This window comes from Panthera uncia (assembly GCF_023721935.1).
Source record: "Panthera uncia isolate 11264 chromosome D3 unlocalized genomic scaffold, Puncia_PCG_1.0 HiC_scaffold_8, whole genome shotgun sequence".
Lineage (NCBI taxonomy): Eukaryota > Metazoa > Chordata > Mammalia > Carnivora > Felidae > Panthera > Panthera uncia.
Window position 1 is genome coordinate 7,625,473 of NW_026057586.1, and position 24,468 is coordinate 7,649,940.

General features: G+C 42.9%; 1 long non-coding RNA gene across 1 annotated transcript; it reads left to right on the top strand.

Moving 5' to 3' along the window:
• Positions 1–2,916: 2,916 nt before the first annotated feature.
• On the top strand, positions 2,917–9,544 carry LOC125914389 (uncharacterized). The gene is made up of 4 exons (XR_007455290.1): positions 2,917–3,002; positions 6,824–6,968; positions 8,832–8,887; positions 9,193–9,544. It is a non-coding gene; the product is annotated as an uncharacterized LOC125914389 (long non-coding RNA).
• The last annotated feature ends 14,924 nt before the right edge of the window (positions 9,545–24,468 follow it).

Here is a 24,468-nt window from a genome sequence, read left to right on the forward strand (position 1 = left end):
TGGGGAGCTTTCATCTTGGGTAAGCAGGCCAAAATCTGAGTGCATGATGGCACAATCGGAAGAAGAAAGAAAACAGCAAACGAAAACACATTCGACATTCTGCTTGGCCAGTGGTTAGTCATGAGAAAGAAAGGCAAAAGCCGTAATAAAGTAGAAAAGATTTGCTCCATTAGTCAGCAGTGTGGAGAAGCAGGTATAAATGACAGCAGGGACACTAGGAGATGTGGACCATGGATTTCCTATTTTCTGGACACTAGTGCTAGAAAAATTATCTCTATGGAAGCATCCAACTATTGCAATCAACGTAATTATTCTTACTGTCCTGTAGAAACTGCTATATGTGTTCATTCAATATGTATTTACTGAACATCTTCCTATTTGTAACTGAACTCATAACCACTTAGTTATCTATAGAGATAAATAATTCTTGCTCTTAAGTGAGGAAATGGGTAACGACAACTCACTGTCATTACAGTGCTGCTGAGAAGTATAAACAAAAAGAACAAGGGAAAAAAATATTCTTACCCACGACTTTATGCCGAAGAGCAGACTGAAGCTCAGCTTTAAAGAATGGATACAGTTTTGATAGAGGAAACTGAGGAGAAAAGCATTCTGGAAAGATGGAACGGAGAGGGTAAAGGCATTCCTTAAAATGGTTTACAAAACTACCCCAGTATGATCTCCACTTAAATGTCCTGCTCATAATTATTAAGGTGGTGTCTTCAGTGTGGGCCGTCCCTGAACACACTCGGCACATCGGTACGTCCTTCCTAGCTGGCTCCGTGGCTGAGGGAACCTACTGCATCTTGAGATAAATGTGCGGATAAATCACCACTTAGATTCCAGTCTCCCCAGCCATCTCTCAGACCTTCAGGAAACTAGACGCCATCACATCAAGTGTTTGCTTTATTGGTCAAGGGAAATTAGCTCTTCAATTTCAAGCTTGAGGGTCCCGGGCAGAGTTCTGGTGTGGAAGACATAGGCAGCGTGTGGCATTACCTGAATGAGCAATCACATTGCGGGAATGAGCGGGAATGATTCAGGCACCGCTTCGGGGACTCTGCTCAGGCGAGCAAACTCCACCCCTACAGGACTGCAGGCAAGATGCCCGGCCTCTGGGGAGCTGCTCTTTTTTTTTTTTTTTTTTTTAATGTTTGTTTTATTTTTGAGACAGAGAGAGAGAGAGAGAGAGAGAGAGAATGTGAGCAGGGGGAGGGTCAGAGAGAGAGGGAGACACTGAATCCAAAGCTGTCAGCTCTGACCTGTCAGCACAGAGCCAGACGCAGGGCTCGAACTCACAAACCGTGAGCTCCTGACCGGAGCCGAAGTCGGATGCTTAACCAACTGAGCCACGCAGGCGCCCCTGGGGAGCTGCTCTTGATACAAATCTCACATGTGAATGAGCCAATAACATCTTTCTAGTAAAATAAAATCATTTCTAGTGAAATATTAAAATGAAATCTGGGAAGGTTTTTGAGATTATTTTCTTGACCTGGAAAGGCAATACGTTCATGTCCTCTGAATGTTTAATGCTTTCTGTTTTCAAAAACTCCCAAATGGTTGTTCCAAAGCATATTAGATAGGTTTCTAAAGATATACTCTGTAAACTGTGGCCATCTCTGGAGGGATTATGGGGTACTTCAACTTTTTTATTTTCAACATTTTGAGTCGTTTGAATTTCTTACAGAGTGAATACATTTTTCATAGGATACGTATATACTTTTTGCATTCAGAAACAGTCATCTTCACAGGTTGGGAACTTCCTAACTTGTTCTGTACCACGTGCTTTTTTAATATCTCTCAGCACGTGGGTACTGCATGTAATTTTTGCAGTCTTACATCGTGATGCTATGCCCTAAAAGATGCCCATAAAATATTCATTAAATAAGGGGCACCTGGGTGGTTCAGTAGGTTAAGCAACCAACTTTTGATTTCGGCTCAGGTCATGACCTCATGATTTGTGGGTTCGAGCCCCGCGTTGGGATTTCTGCTGACCCCGTGGAGCCTGCGTGGGATTCTCTGTCTCCCTCTCTCTGCCCCTCCCCTGCTCTCTCTCTCTCAAAATAAATAATTAAACATTAAAAAAAAATGTTCATAAATAAAATAGTCAAGAAGTAAGCAACATTCGTCTCTCAGCACAGGAACACGTAGAGAAGGAGCCTGCCCATCAGTGTCTCGTCATTGTCGTGTTGCTGAATTCTGTCTACAATGAGCGGGAAACGAGGGAGAGAAACAGCAGAATGGGAACCCAGAGGTGTGTGCTGAGCCGCTGCCCTTCACGCACTCACCGAACGCTGAGTAATACTGGAAGGTTGTGCCTACAATTGCCTATTGGTTGTGCCTGTTGGACTTTGGTCCGAACCCCCGCCCTCCTGCCTGCCTCTGCTGCAGCACGCTGGCCGCCCCGTCCTGATCCCCTCCAGGGTGGTGTTCCGTGCCCCAACAATCCTGACGGTAAACCAGGATCATCCCCCTGGGTGCTGCCCTGTGTAGCAGCCACACAGGGAAGGGCAGCCACGCCCCGCCTCCTGGGGCGACAGGGCCCTAGGCGCACGTGCTCTGCCAGACAGTCGCTGGCCTCGAAGTCTCGCCTCCTAAGCCTGATGGCTTCATAAAGAGCCGGCTGAGTACTAGCTGTTTTTATTCAAGACTTGGGCTCAAAACTCAGCTAAACCCGATCGGGAGATTATGTCAAGGGAAGAAATGCTGAATTGGCTTTCTGGTGGCTCTGAGATAAAGAGCTGTTGCAGCCCGGCTGTGGTCCGGGAGGGCACCACCGAACAGTTCAATCAGTGGAGCCTATTTTGGTACGTTTGTGGGAAAAGTCAGCCACGGGATGCGTGCGCCCCCCGTGCTGGGGGCTTAGCCTCGGCACGCTGCAGAGGATCCAAAGCAGAGGGCGGGGGACGACTCACATCACCATCAGGCAGCTCCAGAATGTTCCTTGGCTCCCACATCACTGAGTCAATCTGCGGCCCAATCCAGGACAACGGGAGCCCATGGTGAGTTTGGGTATGAAACCACAGAAACAAACCCTAAGTGCCCAGAGATCTGGAGAAAGAGGTATAATGAATTCTTTAGCAGTGAACTTTCACAGTATCCACAGGTCCTCCTTACCCAGCCTTTCAATGACAAGATCTCACCGCCTGCCTTTATCTTAAACCATGCATTTAGGACTTGGACCATGTCTGTATCTTTGCAGATGGCGGTTTAAGGTTTTTCAGTCTGAGCTCACAGGCCACCTAAGGTCGAGGGAGCTTACAGGGGACTGAGGGTGGTAGTGAGGACAGCCCTGAATCGGCACCCAAGCTGTTCCAACCAGACGGTGCCCCTGGTCCATAGATGGTCTCGGACATCTGACAGTCTTGTGTCGAGGTCCTGGGGGTGCAGGTCTGAGGAAACCACTGACCAAATCAGGGAGAACGTGCAGGATGAATGAAATGTGTCCATTTCTTTTTTTCTCTCCCACTGCATTACTATAGCACTTGCTAAGGTTCGTGGGTGACCGAGAAGGATAGGAAATACTTATTACGCCATTTTTGTTTGTTTGCGTTGCCGTGAGTTTAAGTGCACAGGCTGGGACAGAGTCTAAGCAGAAAAGTGTGCACCCTGACCCTCCTCATCTCCCCCCGCTGGCCTTCACTTTCCATTCCTATTTCCATTTTACTGCATCAACTCCCACCTCACCACAGACTTCCTGTGTCCCCAGTCCCTCCCTACATAGGAACAGATATAGTTTATATTCTTGAAAGAAACGTTTTTGTAGGAAATAAACTTTCCTGTTGCCTCGAGTTGTAATATTATAAGGCAATTATTGGCAAGAAAAGAGACTTTTAAATATGGAGATCAAACAGAGGGTTGCTGGAGGGGTTGTGGGGAGGGGGGTGGGCTAAATGGGTAAGGGGCATTAAGGAATCTACTCCTGAAATCATTGTTGCACTATATGCTAACTAACTCGGATATAAATTAAAAAAATAAATTAATTTAAAAAATCAAAAGGGGGGCACCTGGGTGGCTCAGTCGGTTAAGCCTCCAACTCCTAATTTCGGCTCAGGTCATGATCTCATGGTTCGTGAGTTTGAGCCCTGCATCAGGTGCTGCATTGACAGTGCAGAGCCTGCTTGGGACTCTCTCTCTCTCTCTCTCTCTCTCTCTCTCTTTCTCTCTCTCTCTCTCTCTCTCTCTCTCTCTCTCTTCCCCACTCATGCTATCTCTGTCTCTCTCAAAATAAATAAACTTAATTTTTTAAAACAAAATGTGGAAGTCTGGTTCCAAAGGTAAATCCATGTGTGCTTTAAGGTAATCCGAGGAAATATCCAGAAAGAAGATGAGTGCTTTACTCATGAGAACTGCCCCCAACCACGGGATGCTGGAGCCCACTGTCTGGGGAAATCCGTGTCAGAGCGGAATGTCTGTGGATGGGGGACGCCTTGCCCAGGTGTCTGGACTAAACAACTATTTTCTTACTTCCTTCACATTCGTGCACTAATGTATGTTCATTCCCTCTTCACTCTTGGAACTCCCAAGTCTTCCAGGCACCAGAAACCCAAGCGCCATTGTCTCCTGTCCTGCATTGTCAGCCCCTCTCGCCAGCTCCCTTCAAGCCCGGTGATGAGACCCGGGCTCCAGGTAGAACACAGCCCTGACCTGGGGTTCTAGGACTGAGAGAAGAGGAAGAGCTACGTTCCTGATCCTCCCACCAGTGGGAGGGTCTTAGTCTGCTTAGGCTGCCCTAGCATTACAGACTGGGTGGCTTAAACACAGACATCGTTTTCACAGTTCTGGGGCTAGAAGTCCCAGATCAAGGTGCGGGATTGCCTCGGACGAGGGCTCTCTTCCCGGCTGCTAGATGGCCCCTTCTCCATGTCCTCGCATGGCCTTTCCTCTGTGCTCCCATGGAGAGAGAGCCCTGTGTGGCCTCTTCTCCTTATGAGGACACCAGTCCTATCAGATAAGGGCCCCTCCCTATGACCTTGTTTACCCTCCCTTAAAGGCTCCAAACAGAGTCATATGGGGGGTTAGGGCTTCAACATATCAATTTAGATGGGGTGGGGGGGGGCATGGGGAACACAATTCAGTCCATCACAGTGAGTGAACTGGTAAAGTTGCAAGAATTCAAAAGTCAAAAAACCTTTGCCTTTAATACGTAACAGCTGCTTGATAAGGGTGACAAGGAGAGCAATGGCTATATGGTAAAAGTTTACAGATATTAGACGAGAAGCAAAACTAAGAGAAAATATAGCTTTGATCGAGGTATATGAGACTAAGACCAGTATTAATTGTAATACTTTACTTAAAATTTGTGAGCAATTTGAAGTCTATTAATATATTTTGAGAGACAGAGAGAGAGAGAGAGAGAGGGAGGGAGGGAGGGAGAGCTTGCACATGCAGGGGAAGGGCAGAGGGAGAGGGAGACAGAGAATACCAAGCAGGCTCCGTGCTGTCAGCATAGAGCTCAACACAGGACTCAAACTCACAAACCGTGAGATCATGACCTGAGCTGATCTGGTTAAGTCGGCTTAACCAACGGAGCCACCTAAGTGCCCCTCATTTTACTCTTTATATCCCACAACGTCACTTGATGAATGGAATGAACTATTGAAAGAATTAGTTGCTTGGAAGAGGAAGTGTTAGCAAAAGAAGCTGGGGTAGGCTTCATCTAAGCACTGTGTAAGAGAGGGGACTATGGCCAATGAGGTCTCATATCTAATTCACTCATCCATTCATCCCATAATTATTGACTGGTTGCCTGTTGGTGCTTGATGAGTTTGACAGATGAAATAAAGTTGGCATTTTAGCAAGATGACCAGCTGCCCCATGGAAAAGGGATGGGAAGGGGCAAGGTTGGAAGCAGGAAGAGTCAGGGGCCACGACAGTAATCCTGGTCAGAGGCTCTCCTTACAGGGAGGGGACATTCAAAAGTGAATGCCCATGACCATAGGCAAGGGTCTTTGTTTTTTAAGGTTCTGGTCACCACCACCCCCCGCCCTCCTCGTCCCCCTTATTCCAGCCTTATTGGCTGGATAGCTCTAGGTGCTGGGTTGTCCATTCCTAATTGGCTCGATTCCATTGTATGAGGGTGGTCTATGGCCCATCAAGAAACACTTCTTAAGATCAAGATTATAATAATGGTGGTTAAAATTAATATTTACCATATGTCTTTACAATCTTCATCTTTGTAACAAGGCATGGGGAGTTCGAATTAATGCAGTTAGGAGCGTGCATTCAGGTCTTAGCTCCCCCTCACTAGCTCTGTGACCTTGAAAATTCTTAACCTCTCTGCACCTCAGTGTCCTTGACAGTTTCTAAGGATTAAATGAGTTAATACATGCCCCTGTCCTCATGTACTTTTGTGTCTAGTTATCTAGTACATTCTTCCTCTGAACTTAAAATCAACTAACGCCTTCTTACGAAGTAGATACTCCAGACCATTGATACTATATTATGCTGTAACTGGTCATTTTTAATCTCCGTTATCCCCAAGGCATAGGTCAGATCCTGGCACATCCTAAGAACTTAAATATGAAGGAGCACAGGTCAGTTCAATGGCTTCTCTGACCACATCCAGACCCCTGCCGTCACTAAGAGGAATCCTTCTGGTGTATGCCTAACAACCAGACATGATGGGGCAATTTAGAATGTTACCACATGGACATTGGTTCAACATTTTAAAGATTATTTAATTACATTGGTATGATTTGTTTAATATTTACACTTTTGCATAGTATTTCAGCAGCAGGATCCATCTCATGATAACTTTCTAATGTTATAAGAAAATTATTCCCAGGCCCAACCCAACCAGAGGTATTCTGTTTCTAAACAGGTCAGGAGACAAGGAAAGTTCTGGAAGTCTGGGGTGTCCTTTGCCTACACAGATGCCTGCCCTGCACAAGTCCTATCAGAGCCTTGCTACTCCGCTAACCTTTGAAAGCATCCTCGTGCACAGTTAATAAACAGGGATGTTTCAGGTATTTCTCTCCAGAGACTGATGGTATAAAGCATAATTAATTACATTTTAAGTACATTTTAAATGATCAATAGACCTAATCTGTTCTGTTAATTTTTATGGAATTCAATGACATTGAGTAAGTTGCTTTGGGTTACTTCCTCATCCAGACTTTCCATCTTTTCCTAAGAAATGGGGACCTTTCAGAGCCTGGGTTGGGACCCTTCTCTCACAGGGACTTGGCAGCTAAATCTACCAGTAGTTTTTCACTAATAGCTTTTATTACTTTTAGAAAAAACTATTTAAAAAAATTTTTTTTAATGTTTATTTATTTTTGAGAGAGAAAGAGAGAGACAGAGCACGAGCCAGGGAGGGTCAGAGAGAGAGGGAGACACAGAATCCGAAGCAGGATCCAGGCTCCAAGCTGTCAGCACAGAGCCTGACGTGGGGCTCGAACTCACAAACCGTGAGATCATGACCTGAGCCAAAGTCGGATGCCCAACTGACTGAGCCACCCAGGCGCCCCAAGAGAAAACTATTTTTTAACTACAATTTTCTCCAGTGACTAAAAGTCCAGAAAAAATAAAGAGAAATATCAAAATGATTACATAACCAAGACCAAAGGCTAAATTAGATTAAAGAATTAAATAGGTTTAAATTAGGTAAACATTAACTAAGTATGGTAGGCATCTGTAGTAGATATAAACATTTAAGGGATGCAGTCATCCAGGAAAAAGGAAATGTAAATGTAGATCACCAGAAACAAAAGTAAAATTAAGATTCACATACAGATCAGTATGTGATTCATTATAATAATGAAGCTGATATCATTATCAGACAGAATATAGCAACATATTAAAAGAATAACAGGGGGTGGGGCACCTGGGTGGCTCAGCTGGGTAAGCATCTGACTCTTGATTTCAGCTCAGGTCATGATCTCAGGATTCATGAGTTCAAGGTCCACATCAGGCTCTATGCTGACAGTGCAGAGCCTGCCTGGGATTCTCTCTGGCCCTGTTTTTCTGCCCCTCCCCCCCATATGTGCACTCTCTATCTCTCTCTCTCAAAATAAATAAACTTAAAAAAAATACAATTTTGATCAAGTAAATTTCATAGCTAAAATGAATAAATGGTTTATTATTCGGATATTAATGCAACTTACTGTGTTAAGAGAAAAATCCTATAATTATCTCTATAGATGCTAATGACATTTAATAAAATTCAACTTTCTTAAATTTAAAAAATCTCAATATGTAAGTCTTAAATACAAAACTAAACACATGTCAGTGCACAAATACATTATGCTTAGTGAAGAAATATTAGATGCATTCCTATTAAAATGAAAAAGATATCAGTAGCACAATCATTATTAAAATTGTTCTGTATTATCAGCCAATGAAAGTAGGCTAATAAAGGAATACAAAATATAAAAAAATTAAAATAACATATATTTGGATTACTTTCTTTCTTTCTTTTTTAAAGATTTTATTTTTAAGTAACCTCTACACCCAACATGGGACTCGAACTCACAAGAGGTGAACTCAAGAGGCGCACGGCTCTACCGACAAGACAGGTGCCCGATGGAATTAATTTCTGATGACAGACTTGTAGACAGAGAAAACCCAAAGGAATGGACTAAAAAATTTTAGAAGCAATAAGAAAATACATAGAATTAGTAAACAAAAGCTGATTACCAAATAAGTAAAGAACATCAAGTTAGAAAATGTGATGGAAGGGGGACCCAATTCTGTGATTCCAACAAAAATGATGAAATCCCTAGTGATGAGCATACCAAGGTGTCTAGGCAGTCTAGTTGTGTTTCAAGCAAATGTTACCAAGGGACTGTGATGAAGGCTATTTGCCCCATTCCCCACTTTCTCCTCAGATTTTAGCTGAACCCACGATCATCCAGAACAAAGCCATTTTGCAACCTTGCCTGCAGTAAGTATGACCATTTGGCTAGGCGAAGTCCATGTGGGTAAATGTACGTGGGGCTAATTTGGGGTGAGGAGGTCCCTAGAGAGGACACAGCCTGTCTGGCTCCCTCTGTCCTCCCAAGCAGGTGCAGCGGGGGGGGGGGGGGGGCTGGAGCAGCCATCCTGTCCGTGAGACAGAGGCCATGCTGAGGACAGGAAAGTGACAAAGCAGGAGGCCGGGTCTCCAATGACAGAGGCCTGGACAAACCCATCTGTGTTCATGAGCAAGGGTTCTCATTCAAGAAACTGTGGTTTTCTGTTTGCAATCAGTCACAGCTGGACCGAAAAGAAGACTGGGAAGCAAGACAGATGAAGCACATCTCTTCCTACAGAACTCCTTTCTATGTTTGTTGATTTCACATCAATTACCAGCCTCCCTTTCCTCATCTCCCAGTTCCCCACAGGAATATTTATGTCTGTTTTATTGTGTTTTTATGTTTGCAAATACAGTAAAACCTTGGATTGTAAGTAACTTGTTCTTCAAATGTTCTCCAAGATGAGCAAGCATTTCTAATAAATTTTAACTTGATAAACAAGTGATGTCTTGCAATACGAGTAGTATGTGACACTGAACATCACATGATCACAACTGAGCCAATGGTTCTTCTCTCCTGTCTCTTTCTCGCTCTCTCTCGATTGTGGGTGATCATCTCCCATGCCCGGATCTCAGTCTCAGGCCATGGTGTTTGTCAGAAATCAGTGATTTTTCAGAACGTTGGAAGGTGCCCACAACTGGCATCCAACGGTTGCCATCATGAGGAACAGCAAGAACTTATGGAGGAGATACCACCTGCAGAGGAGGAGAAAAAGGCAGAGGAATCCCTCACTTCCAATGAGATTAGGGAGATGTGTAAAATGTGGGAAACAGTGCAAAATTTTGTAGTTTTCAACAAAAACTACCACCCAAATAAGGCCATAGCAGTGCGAGCCACGAATCTGTTTAACAACAATGCAGTGTCACATTTCCATGAAATCCTCAAAAGGAGGCAAAATCAAGCATCATTGGATAGATTCCTTGTTAAACTTTCATGAAAAGAAAAAGATTCTATTGAGCCAATAGATAGCAGTGATTCTGTTAGTGACAGAGAAAGTCTTCTTACACAATAACTCTCCTCTCTCTTGTCTCCTCTCTCATCCACCCTCTTTGTCTTACCTCAAAGGTAAGTTCAAGTTAATTTGCTTATTTTTCTTTATATTTGTATTTTCTTTATTATTTTGTATTATATTACAGTATATTGTAATCATTTTTATATTAATATCTTGGGGTTGTGGAACGAATCATCTGAGTTTCCATTATTTCTTATGGGGAAATTCGCTTTGATATACAAGTGCTTTGGATTACAAGCATGTTTCCGGAATGAATTATGCTCGCAAACCAAGGTTTTACTGTATTAAAAATACATTACAACCTCCTAACCCCTTTCTTCATGACCCCAGTGTGACCTAAGAACCCACCATCCAGGCTCCGCACTGGCTCCCTAGATAACAAACATGATTCTGCCAGTCTTGTGTTTAAGAGTCAGTATTACACCACTTACAAACCCCTCAAATCCTTCATCACTGGCCCCTGGCTCTGTCTTCCGCTTCCCTCCCAATGTACCCACAACCACCCCACCAACCAATTACAGAATCCCACACGGTTCTCCCAGCGCACCTGGCTGTCCTGCCCCTGTGGCTTCACACACTGTCTCTTCTCTGCCGGGAATGCCCGATGTCTGCGCTGGTCTGCTCACCTCTCCACCCTTCTCAGCTCATGTTAGTAATGCCCCCCCAGACTCCCCTTAGACTTCTTCTCTGTCCCCCTAAACCAAGCAGGTTCTCCTCTTTTGTGATCCTTTTCAGGGTTTCCCTGACACCCTGATATAACCTCGAAACATTGTAAACATTCGTTTCTCTTCCTTCTGCCTTCACGAGAACAAAACCAAACAGAAACCATTTGAGTGACATCACACACTCTTAAAGCAATGGCTGAACTAATCAGTCAACCTCAAAGGCAGTGTTTCTCAAACCCTGAGAATTCACAGGTCAATCTAGAATACTGCCTCTGCGCCCAGTTTGAGAAAGGTCACTTTAGATGGTCAGTGAATATTGATTCAATTAAAAACACAACAAAAATAAATAAATAAGAAACAAACAAAAAACAAAGACACAACACAGACACTGGGATTGAACAGTAGCCCTGGGACATGATGAGGTCATTCAGATAATAAGAAATAAATTTATGGGTTTTTAAAAATTATTAGCCATACAAATTATCCAAGTATTTGGATAATAATTGCATATCCAATTGTCCATATATACAATTTTTAAATTTGTTCACATACATTGCACATCCTTAAAAACATGCCTGTGGATGCCAATTTGAGGAGCAGAGTTATTTATTATTCCCTTAGGAGTCCTATACCCCTTACTTCAGAAAAACGCATATTTTGCAAACCGTATGTGGACATGGTTTCATAAATGCCTCAAGCCCACCGTGAACCTAATTTAATGCTAACTTAAATGCTGGAGAACACTAGCCTTTCATCTCAAACAGAATCATCATCAACAGTGTCAGCCCTCAGGAAGCATTCAGTGAGTTCAACAGTCTCCTAGATTTTACCAAACCACCCATGAATTACCCCATAAGGAATCTTTTGTTCCAGACCCAGGCCAAGTGAACCTTTGACCCGAGTTCAGCCAAGCTTCTCTTTATCCCCACCCCACCCCCACCAAAGACCCCACAGCGTTAAGTTCTCTGGAGTAGTTGTACATCACAACTCACCTCTAAGCTTTCTGAAAAGTAAATGGGAAAGGTGAGAAAGACTAAGAGAACAAGAGAAATCTCTGGGACAGAAAGTGGAGAGAGCCAGGTCCTAAAAAGACTTTTCCCCATAACATGGGAACGCTCTTGAAGACCCAGGCTCTCCTTAGACTCTGCAGGCATAGCACGTGCATTTTCTGGCCGGCTCCTGTAAGGCCACACTTCTGCACACTAAGGCAGCAATAAAGTAAGGAAAGCAAAATGATTTTCTAGAAGTATCGCTGAAAAAAGTACCCTCAAGACTGTGAAGGAATATTTTGATAGGCAACAAGCAGTTAATCACAACATGCTTCAAAAGATAAAGGCACACTTTACATATTGGATACAGTCAAATAATCTTCACGAACGAAGTTAGTCCTGAAATTGCATGTAGTTTTATGTAATAAAACACTGTCTCCTCTTTATATGTAACTCTGTAGGTGTGGCCAGGTAATGAACTTTAATTCTACATAGCTGCTAAGAAGACGTCTTAAGACCACACGGCTGTTCACCAGGGGATGCCAGTAGGATGCTTAGGTTTTCCATATACCTTTGGTTGAGGAATAAAAATCAGAACTAATTACTCATTCTTTCAATTTTTCTTCCAAACAGAATTTTCCCTCAGGCCACCATCCTTTGTTTACAAATGAAGTCAGGCAAATTGAACTAACCCGGATTTCACTAGGTACACCAATTACATCAAATGCATAACTTTACTATCATGATTATCAAATTGTACAGCAGGAGGTAGACAAGGACATTAAAGAAATGCTTACTTCACTATTGTCCACTGAACTGATTAGGGGAGGAGCTAGTTGTCCTGAACATATGTGAGGAAGAAGGTAAATTTATGGCAGGAAGAATGTAAATTGCCAACTAATTTTTAAATAATTTTCAATGTATACTGTAACTGTATATTGAGTGCTGCTCAAAATTAATATTCTGGGAGTTTTAATAATATGGTCATACTACCACTGTTGAAACCCTGCTTGCTAGGATAGACATGGCCCTTATACCTATTTGTGGTCATGCTATTATTGTGTATTTATATATGGTCATAGGATTTTGATGACTATCTCTGATGGAAGATGTGTCAAAAGAAGATAAAAAATGGAACATGTACATATGGATTAAGTATTAAAAGGAGCAGAATTGAGTGGGCAAAAGTTATGGATAGATAAAGGGGAAAATGTGACAAGGGCAAAGGAAGGAGAAAGGAATAATTTAAGGTGCATAAAGAAGAGAAAACAAATTAGGACCATCAACAAACCTTTACACTGAATGTGAGGAAGGGGAAGAGAGAGAAAGAGAGAGGGAGATAGAATGGGAAGGAAGAAGTGCAACACATCACCACAAAGGAAAGGAGAGAGGAAGAAAAGGGATACAATGGGTAAAGGCCGGAAGATCAGAGTAGACTCTGCTGATACCCCTCCCCCTCACTAGCCTGTGGGCCGGCCCTGAACATCGAGAACCACACCCCCCCGGAAATGGCCAGGAGGTCATGCCCTCCCCCAGGGACTGGCTGGAACATCCTGAAGGCCAGCCCTCTGGCTGTCACTCATGCTTCCAGCAATGCTGTCCAATAGAGATAAAATGAGGGCCATACATGTCATTTAGAATTTTCCAGTAGCTACATTGTAAAATATTAACAGAATAAAGAGTCCAGAAATAGACCCACATAGTTACAGTCAATTAATTTGTGGTAAAGATACAAGGCAATGCGATGGATTGAGGGAAGTCTTTGGAACTAATGATGGTACAACTGGCCTTCCATATACCAAAAAGAAAAAAAATAATAAACCACAACCTCAACCTTATGTCTTATATGAAGGGTGCAAACTGAAACAAAGATTTCAATTCAAAGTACAAAGCTATAAAAGTTTCAGAAGAAAACATAGAAAATCTTTGTGACTGGGGTTAGCCAAGAGTTCTTAGATAAGACACCAAAAAACACAATTCAGAAAAGAAAAAAAAAAAAACTGATAAATTGGACTTCATCAAAATTACAAACTTGCTCTATGAAAATACTGTCCAGAGAATAAAAACACAAGGCACAAAACTTGGAGAAAATGTTTATAAATCACGTATGCAAAGAAATACATAATGAACCCCCAAAACTCAATAGCAAAAATATAACTCAGAAATAAGCAGAAACTGAGACACTTCATCAAAGAGGTTATGCAGATGATAGTAAGTACATCTGAAAATGCACACATTGGGGCACCTGAGTGGCTCAGTTGGTTAAGTGTGGGACTCTCGGTTTGGCTCAGGTCATGGTATCGCCTTTTGTTTCATGAGTTTGAGCCCCACATGGGGCTCTGTGTGGACAGTGCAGAGCCTACTTGGGGTTCTCTCTCTCCCTGTCTCTCTGCCCCTCCCCCACTCACTCTCTCTGTCTCTCTCAAAATGAATAAATGAAAAAACATTTTTTTAATGCACACGTCATTGGACGCCTGGGTGGCTCAGTCAGTTGAGCGTCCAACTGTTGATTTTGGCTCAGATCATGATCTCAGGGTCTTGAGATCCAGCCCAGAATCAGGCTCTGCTGTGGGCATAGAGCCTGCTTGGGATTTGCTCTCTCAATATCTCTCTGCCCCTCCATGCAAGCACGTGCTCTCTCTCTCTCTCTCTCTCTCTTAAAAAAATAAAAGTGCTCATGTCATTAGCCATTACAGAAATGCCAGTTAAAACCACAGTAACCACCAGTCGGTTACTCATCCACTTCAGCCCAGGTCATGATCTCACGGTTCCTGAGTTCGAGCCCCCCATCAGGCTCTGTGCTGACAGCTCAGAGCCTGGAGCCTGCTTCAGATTCTGTGGCTCCCCCCTCTCTGTCCGTCCCCCCACTCACGCTCTGTCTCTCTTTCTCTTAAAAACAAAATAACCCTTAAAAAATATTAAAAATAACCCCCCCCACACTGAGATGCCTCTACGTATCCATTGGAACAGAGGGGTGCGGAAGCTGATTGTTCCCAGCGCAGGTGTGGAGGCAGAGCGGTGTGGATGCTCCCGGTCCCTGGCGAGAAGGCAAAATGGGGCAGCCACTCTGGGAAGCTATTTCATATTTCTTAGAAAGTTAACCATCCACTGAACACGTGACCCAGCAATCCTGCTGCCCGGTACTTGCCCAGGAGAGAGGAGAGCAGATGCCCATCCCACGACCGTGTGTACATGCTCAGAGCAGCTCTCTTTGTACCCGCCAAGCCCTAAACGTCATTTACACGGGAACCCACGTCGGGTTCTGTCCTAAGGCACCTTGTTTTCCAGGTGACGAAGAGACCTAACGAATAGGTGAACAACTGAGAAAATGAATGCTAGAAACTATAAACAGAGCAATAACAAATGAAGACCGAATTGCAAAGTTGCAAATAACAGAATATCATCCAAGTTGTATTTATGATACCTCTTAGACAGGAATTATTTTTTAAGCAGGAAACAAATAAAGACGTTTTAAAGGGATGAAAACAGAAGAACAGGATTATTTTAAATAAATGGCTTTCCGTAAGCCCCTCTGGAGAGTAGCCCCGCAGCTCTTCCCAAAGTAAATGTGGTCTTACCACACCACTCCACAACCGCAATCTCAGACATTGAACCCAGGGAAAGGAAGACATTTCCACGTGAGAACTTGCATGGGAATGTTCATAGCTGCTTCATTCGTAATAGGCAACACTGGAGGCCACCCAAATGTCTTGCAATCGGGTGAGTGATTATACCCGATGAAGCATCCATGCCACAGAAAACCACTCAGGAATGGAAAGGCACGAGTGGTCCCTCGATGGATCTCCAGGGAATTATGCTGGATGAAAGAGCCAATTCCAAAAGGTTATTTATTCCATGATGCTGTGTATGTAACATTCTTGAAATTACAGAATTGTGGAAATAAAGAACAGACTGGTTGCTGCCAGGGGTTAGGATGGGAGAGAGGATGGTGTGGCTATGAAGGGATAACACGACCGAGCCTGCGGTGACCACACAGTTTAGTATCATGATCGTGGTGGTGGTTATGTAAAGCCACACTGCATGGGGATACACATGACAAATGGTGAACTTGGGAGACGTCTGTGGGTTGTACCCACAGCAGCGTCTTAGTGTAGATATTATGCTATTGTTCCATAAAATGTTAACATGAGGGGAAGGTGCACAGGACCTCCCTAGACATTTCTTTGCAACTGCCTATGAATTTATAATTATTTCAAATTAAAAAGTTATAAAAATTTTAAAAATTAAATAAAAGGACTTTCTGAACATGATCACTAACTAATCATTTCAAGCACCCCTTTAAGTATTCTACAGACAAAATTCCCTTAGGTAATCCTTTTCCTACTAATTCAAATTTTGTGCATACAAAATTCAAGAAGGTGACACTTGGCTACAGGAAAAAGGACATTCGCATACATTTTAATGAAGTTTACAAAACTGACGAATATCTTACATATTCTAATGCCACATATTTTTTCAGACAACAAATGATGTTTACAACTGCAATGATAATGAGATGACTCTTTACTCAAATTACTGTTTTTCATAGAAAAGAAATTGGCAGTGGGAAACCAACCCGTAGCCAGGAAGCTAATGGCTTACATTTCCAATGGGGAGACCTGTGTAAGGGGCTGCAGTCATCTTAAGTCTACTTGGCAGAATCTGCATTTATTTCTATTAAATTCACTTATCTTAATGGATAGAATTGTAGTACTGAGGGAAGGCAGTGTCCCCTGCTTGCCCAATGAGATTGAACATGATATATTTAAAGTGTCATAAGCCCAACTGTGCAATGAAGTTGAATGGCTATTTAGGCACATTAGAGGATGAGAATAGAAAGCCCCTCCCACCCACCGCCCACAAGGGGCACCTGGATGGCTCAGTCAGTTAAGCAACTGACTTGGACTGAGGTCATGATCTTGCGGTTTATGGGTTCCAGTCCCACATCGGGATCTCTGCTGTCAGTGCTGAGCCCGTTGGGATCCTCTGTCTCCCTGTCTCTCTGCCCCTCTCTCGCTGATGCTCTCTCTCAGAAAGAAAAAACCCTGTGGTGCTTGGGTGGCTCAGTCAGTTAAGCATCCGACTTTGGCTCAGGTCATGATCTCACAGTTGGTGAGTTCCAGCCCCACATGGGGCTGTGTGCTGAGGCCAGCTAGGAGCCTGGAGCCTGCTTCGGTTTCTGTGTCTCCCTCTCTCTCTACCCCTCCCCTGCTCGCACTCTGTGTCTCTCTCAAAAATAAATAAATATTAAAATAAATAAAAATCAATGTAAAAACCTTAAAAAAAAAAATAAAGGAATACAAAGCCCCCAAATAGACTCACATGCTACATGAGCATATGGCCAAGGATGCAAGCAGCATTTCATATGGTTTGTTGCATTACTTAGGAAATGATGTTGGGACAAGTTTAGCATTAAGAAAGGAAAAGAAAAAATCATTAGAGCTGAGAAAGGTAGCTTCCCCCACCCATGAGCTCCTCCTCATTCAGAGAAAGAGAGTAGGAGGTCCGGCCAAGACCACACTACCATGAGGGCTCAGAGTTCACCTGCTATTTTTAGATAAAATGCCCCAATTTTTCACTGATGGCAACCATTTCAAACATCTTTAAAACAGTGAGCTGCCTTAACAAACTACCACAAGCTGGGTAGCTAGAACCACTGAAACTTTCTCCCTCCCACTTCTGCAGGCAAGGAGTCCAAAATCAAGGTGTCAGTGGGGTTGGCTCCTTCTGGAGGCTCTGAGGGAGAATGTGTTGTTAGCTGCCTTTCTCCTGGCCTCTGGGTCCAGAGGGACCTGGTATTCCTTGGATTATAGACACATCACTCCAGTCTCTGTTCCTGCATTGCATCTCCTGTCTGTGGTTTCCAAATTTCCCATGTTCTATATGGACACTAATCACTGGATTGGGGTCTACCCTCACCCAGTAGGACTTCATTTAGCTTGACTGCATCTGCAAAGACCTTATCCCCAAAGTAGTTCATATGCACAGATACGGGGATTAAAGGCTTGAACATATTCTTTGGGGGGACATGATAAACCCATGACCCAAGCAAGCCCAATACAGCCCCGGCCACCAGTTTATATTATCCGTTTGCTGGCAAAATGAATTCTAGATAGTTAAAAATATTTGTAAAATAAAAAAGCATCAGAAAAGTGTTGAAGCAAATGTTTGCACACTTAAGAGGTAGAGAAAGACTTTGTAAGCATAACCAAGTGCACAATTTATACAGAAAAAGGACTGAAAAAGTTGACAGATTTAACTACAAAAATATAAATGTCTCTCTACATTTAAAAAAATTAACATAGTAAAAATATAGATCAGGAATAACTATGTTATAGAAGATTGAAAACAGTCTGTATAAATACAATTAGGATTTCTTCTTATTCATTTATAACCCTCAGAAGAAAAATTGGCATAGGACCATAACAGAAAATTAACAAAAGAGGAAACACAAACGTTCTGTAGATATAGGGAAACATGTTGAACATTTCTAGTTATCAATGCACTGCAAATACAAAGCAATGACAAAGCTTTTTCTCCCCATTAAACACGTCAAAATTAAAATCAAACCAACCCACAAAGGAAGCCCCAGTGGTGACAAGAAAGTGGGGGGATGGGTATCATCATACATTGTCAATAAAACTGTAAATTCTGCAACCCTTCTAGAGTCGGTTTGCCATCTGGTAGCAAAAGCCTTAAAAACATTTATCCTTTCTAATCAACAAAATTTTTCTTCTGGCAATTTACCCTAAATCACTAAGTGGGGAAGAAGAATATTTGAACAAGGCTATCCATTGCAGCCATGTTTATAGCTGCAAAACATGTGGAAACAGCCCAAACATTGAATGCATTGGGTTTCCTGGGAAAGAGACTCTGAGACAGAGCTTTTGGGTGGTTACTGGGGGTCTGCTGTCGGCGGTCTGCTCTCAGGAGCAACTGGGAAGAAATGCTGGGAGCAGGATGAGTGAAAAGAGAGGTTGTGTTGTGTTGCACTGGCCGGGAATATCCAATATGAGCCAGTACACCATGAGTTCTCAGCAGGGATGGCCCTTCAGCATTGAACTGAATTGAGACACGGGGCTGAGACTTGGTGTCCCCTTATCTACCAGTCACCGAGTGTGGCTGTTCCCAGATGGAGGTGTCCTGTGGGCTAGGTGGCTGTCTGGCTAAGGAAAGGCAATCCCAGGACTCTGCTGTGAGCTCTCAGCAGGCAAAGATCTTCTGTTCTTTATCGTTACCTCCTGTGGTTGCCCCAGCAGTACGTCTATTGACAATTCCTAGGGTAAATCACACCTCTCTTTTTTTCCCAGCATTCTTGGGGTATAATTGACAGATGGAAGTTGTACATATTTAAGATGTGCAACATAATGGTTTAAGATACATACTGAGAGTGCAAGGATTACCACAGTCAAGTTCATTAACACACCCATCACCTCACACAGTTACCACTGTTTGTGTGCATGTGTGGTAAGAACACTCAAGATCTACTCCCTTAACCAATTTCAAGTATACAATACAGTGCTATTAACTAAAGTCACCAGGCTGTCCATTAGATCCCCAAAACTTCCTCATTTTATAACTGAAAATGGTAAGTCACATTTTTCAACATTCCTCAGTAAGATTAGGCTAAATTCATTTTCTGTATTAATTACTGTGGGAAAGGCTTACAGCACAGGGTGCAGTGATAAAAACAGTGAATCAACAACTGTCTACTTATTGAGGACCTACTGTATGCCAGATGCTATTCTAGGAATTAGAACAGATAAGATAAGGAAGACAGTCACCTGAAGGAGATTTCATTCTGGTGAGGGGGCAGAGCATGTACATGATGACATTTTTGTTATTTTTTTCTAATGTTTATTTATCTACTTTGGGAGACAGAGAGTGTGCATGTGTGAGTGAGGGAGGGGCAGAGAGAGAGGGAGAGACAGAGAATCCCAATCAGGCTCCTTGTTGTCAGAGCCCAACTCATGGCCGGAACCCACCAACCCTGAGATCATGACCTGGGCTGAAATCAAGAGTCAGACACTGAACCAACTGAGCCACCCAGGTGCCCCCGTTTTTGTTATTTTAAAATAAAAGGATATACACATAGAAAAGCTTATATATGATATATACACACAGTCATATCATAGTTATAATTTATATAAAAATTGGAAAGAAGAACCATTAAAATGCTGTCACCCCAATTGGTGAGATTATAGATAATTTTTCTTTTTTTTTCTGTTTAAAATTTTTTTTTAATGTTTATTTATTTTTGAGACAGAGAGAGCGTGAGTGGGGGAGGAGAAGGGAGAGAGGGAGACACGGAATCTGAAGCAGGTTCCAGGCTCTGAACTGTCAGCACAGAGCCCAACGTGGGGCTCGAACTCACGAACTGTGAGATCATGACCTAAATCAGAAGCTTTACTGACTGAGCCACCCAGGCACCCCGATAATTTTTCTTCTTTAAAATCTGTATTTTCATGGATTTCTTTTGAAATAAATGATGGAGAAGGAAATAATGCTTTAAAAAAATTTTTTTTAATGTTTATTTATTTTTGAGAGAGGGAGAGACAGAGTGGTGAGTGGGAGAGGTGCAGAGAGAGAGGGAGACACAGAATTGGAAGCAGGCTCCAGGCTCTGAGCTGTTAGCACAGAGCCCGATGCGGGGCTCGAACCCATGAACTGCCAGATCTGATCTGGATCTCAGCTGAAACTGAGCTGAAGCTGGAGGCCCAACCAATTAAGCCACCCAGGCGCCCCTGAAATAATGCTTTTAAAAAGGAGAAATAGTTATATTTAAATCCCCTTTTTTTACATCAGAGGAAACCACAGTCCTAATACTTACTCCAACCATATCTCAAAATTGTGGGACCACTAGAAATGACAGAATTATTTTTGGCCTGTGAAGCTCACATATGTTAAGCACCGACCCTATTGCCCAGTTTTAACTCCTACAAAGTCACTGCATGCAGACTGGCAGAACTAAAAGCAGAGCCCAGGGAACAGGTAAATCTTTCTTCTGAGGAACAGAAGTCAATTTGCAGTAATGACTGTGTATTTTTACTGGGCCCACGAAAAGCCATGAGGCTACCTTCAGTGCTGGAGGCCTTTGATTTAGAAGTAGGTCTATGCCTGCTTTTCCTAAGAGACAGGGAATGCTATTTTAGCAAGGACTATGGAAGTAAAGAATGTTGCCTATTAGGAGCATAAAAACCAATGAAAAGAACAATACAGGAGAGGTAAGAGAATATACTAAAGAAAACGTTACTAGGGAAAAGTATCAAGACTAAAAGTATATAGTAAATGGATCATCTTGTTAGCCGATCAGTTTTAATGGACGATCTGAGAATGAGTCAAAGGTTGATTTTATTTCACTCTTTTGTGCGCAGATGAGAAAACTGAAGAGATATTAATGACAAAGGAAACAGCAACAGCAACAACAACAACAACAACAATGACAACAGCAACAGGGATTTCCCCAGAATCTCGTTTGTATATTCAGAATATTGCATATTCTGTCAAATTCACAGAAAAATGCAATAAATATGTTTGGCTTCAACCAAAACTGGATGGATTATTCCTGTTGATGCAGACATTGATGTAAGACACTGGAAAGTCACATAACTAAGGATAAATGATTGACTTTCACGGTTCATGCAGAATACAAATGGTTCCTTGTTAATAGAACCAAAGTCTCTCGGGAAAATAATGTCCAATTTCCTTTCACATTTGAAGTGAAATCCTGGTTGTGTATATTAGGAAACTTCACAGGCCTTCATTCTCCTTTTAAAACAACCTGAAAATAATTTTTATTATTATTTTCATTTTTCTACATTTCCTATGTGAATTTCCACTTAATAGAATGAAACAAATCATGTATTTCTCAAAGTATATGAGATGAAAAATTGTTATACAGAAAGACAAAAGTTTCGAAACCAAAGGCACTTGGGTTTTGGAAGATATTTATAAGAGTGTAAAAAAAGACTATTAGACATTTTTCGAAAATAAATAAAGTTCATCCTGTTCCATTCCATAATCATTTATCAAGAATCTATTTTACATTAATCACTGTCCTGTGTTCAGGGAATTCAAAGATGGATAAGAAGCATCCCCAAGAAGCATATGTATTAGTACGGTGGACAGATACATACAAATAGATCATTTTGATATAATGCTCAAGTGACATCATAGAGGTATCGATTGAATTGCAGGTGTTCAAACATGAGATTTTTTTTAAGCCACACAGATATAATCAATTAAGAAACAAGGGAGATGAATAGATATTTTACAATATGTATGGTAGGCAGAATCGTGGCCCCCAAAGATATCTACGTCCTAACCTAGAACCTGCAGATACGTTAGATTATATGGCAAAGGGGAACCACAGTAGCAGATGAATTAAAGATGTTCATTGGCCAGGGTGCCTGGGTGGCTCAGCTGGTTAAGCGTCTGACTCTCGATTTTGGCTCGGGTCACGATCACGATCTCATGGTTCATGAGATAGAACCTCACGTCGGTCTCTGCCTGACAGGGAGGCGCCTGTTTGGGATTCTCTCTCCCTCTCTTCCTCTGCCCCTCTCACACATGCACTCACACATGCACGCACATAATCTCTCTCTCTCTCTCCCTCTCTCTCTCTCTCTCTCTCAGTATAAATAAATAAACTAAAAAAAAAAAAAAAAGTTCATCGCTGACCTTAAAACAGGGAGGCTATCCTGGATTATCCTGCCAGGCCCAAGGTAATCATCCTAAAACCCTTGAAAATGGAAGTGGGAGATGGAAGAAGGGATCAGAGAGTTGGTCAAAAGGAGATGTGACCACAGAAGAAAGGCACAAGGAGATAGATGCTGTCTTTGGCACCCCTTTGGCGGTGGGGGGCAAGGGGCCGCCAAGGAGGGCAGGCAGCCTGCAGGCACCAGAACGGGTGTGAGCCAGACCCTGTTAGGGCCCCCAGATACAAACACGCCCACGTCGGGATGTTGGCCCAGAGACCCTGCATCAGACTTCTGTCCTCCAGAACTACAAGAGAACAAATCTGCACTGGAGTAACACACAAAATTGGTACCTTATTGCAGCCGGAAACTAATAAAATATGCAAGTGTAATAATGAGACATGAGCATTCTATTTGGAATCTAACGAATCAAGTGTTCAGAATTTAAATTGTCTGAGGTCATGATATAGTCTAAGTTATTTTCTACTTCTCCATTGTGAGCATCCGAGGGAGGCAAAGGGGAGGAGCACAGGAAAGGGAAGAAGAAACTCCCAAGGGCCAGGCTCCTAGATGGGCGTGTTCACTTATGTCACTGGATTCTCACAAAAAGCCCTATAAGGATGTTGTTGCTATTGCACCTTTACAGATAAGGAAACGAGACTCCGAGAAGAAAAGGTAAAATGCTACTGCCTGTCTGTCAGACTGCAAAACCCACACTCTTGCAAATAAAATCCCAGATTCCACCACCCTGGGGGCTCCGGGCTGGGGAAGCCCAGCGTCCCGCCCACAACGCCTGCTCACTCTTTCCTTTGCACAGATGAAAAGACACTGTGTTCTGTTTCAGTACTGTATTTCATCGATTCTAAGATTCACCCTTTTTCTTCCACTTTTACCGCCTGCGGTTACGATGCAGCTTATATTCGCAACGCCTTACAATCACATTCGGCAGCATTGTTTCTCCCTCAGTGATACGTAAAGGGATGAATGGTGTGTCTTAGCATGGGGGTTCCTTAGGGTCAGCGCGTTGGGACAGCAGGCTTCCCTAAGCTCCGCACCGGGCTGTGAGTCCCAGAGACAGCAATTCCCCACCCTTCCTCAGGAATACATGCCAATGTCAATTATTTTCAATATCAGGAAACATGTCACGTTGCACTGAAATCCCTCACGCTACAACCGAAGTTTTCATGCTGCTGTGAAGAGAATGGTCATCATCTGGTTTTCCTCGGCACTTACTCCGTACTAAGCAGTGAGCTACGAACCTTGGAAGGACGTGAAAGATGGGGCCTCTACTCTCAAAACCCATACAACCATACACCATATAACCGAATGGTGAGACGATACATAATTAAGGACCTAATTGCAGTGGCAACTCCATATGGAGATACGACCAACTAAACAATGCTTTTTCATTTTGTTTTGTTTTTTATTTTTTGTTTTTTTAACATAGTCCCATCATCAAGCTTGACCCATTAAGCTCATTAAAAATTTATGTAAACACATTTTTCCTGAAGGTTTCACCTAGGGCATCGAGTAACCTAGCGTGGTAGGTTCAACTGCGCCCCGCCTCAAAAGCTGTGCCTAAATCCTAACCCCGATACCAGTGAATGTGACCCTATTTGGAAATAGAGTCTTTGCAGATGTGATCAAGTTAAGAATGAGGTCATACTTGATTAGGGTGGGTCTTAGAGCCAATGGCTGTTGTCATTACAAGAGCAAGGGGAGGGAGATCTGGATACAGAGACCCAGAGGAGGCACAGGGAAGAGGTCGGTGTGAAGATGGGGGCAGAGATCCGGGTGATGTCATTACAGGCCAAGGAACTCCAAGGATGAACAGGAGCCACCAGAAGCCGGACGAGGCCAGGAAGGATTCTTCCCTCGAGCCTTCGGAGGGAGCGTGAGTTTGTTAACAACTTGGTTTCAGATTTCTGGACCCCAGAACAGTGAGAGAATAAATGTCTGCCTTAAGCCACCAAAGTTATGGCACTTGGTTAAGGCGGCCTTAGGAAAATAGTACCTCTACATATCAGACGTTAAAGTAAGTTGTGGAACAAACCACTTAGCAGGACTTGCAACTTTTCAAAGGAAGAC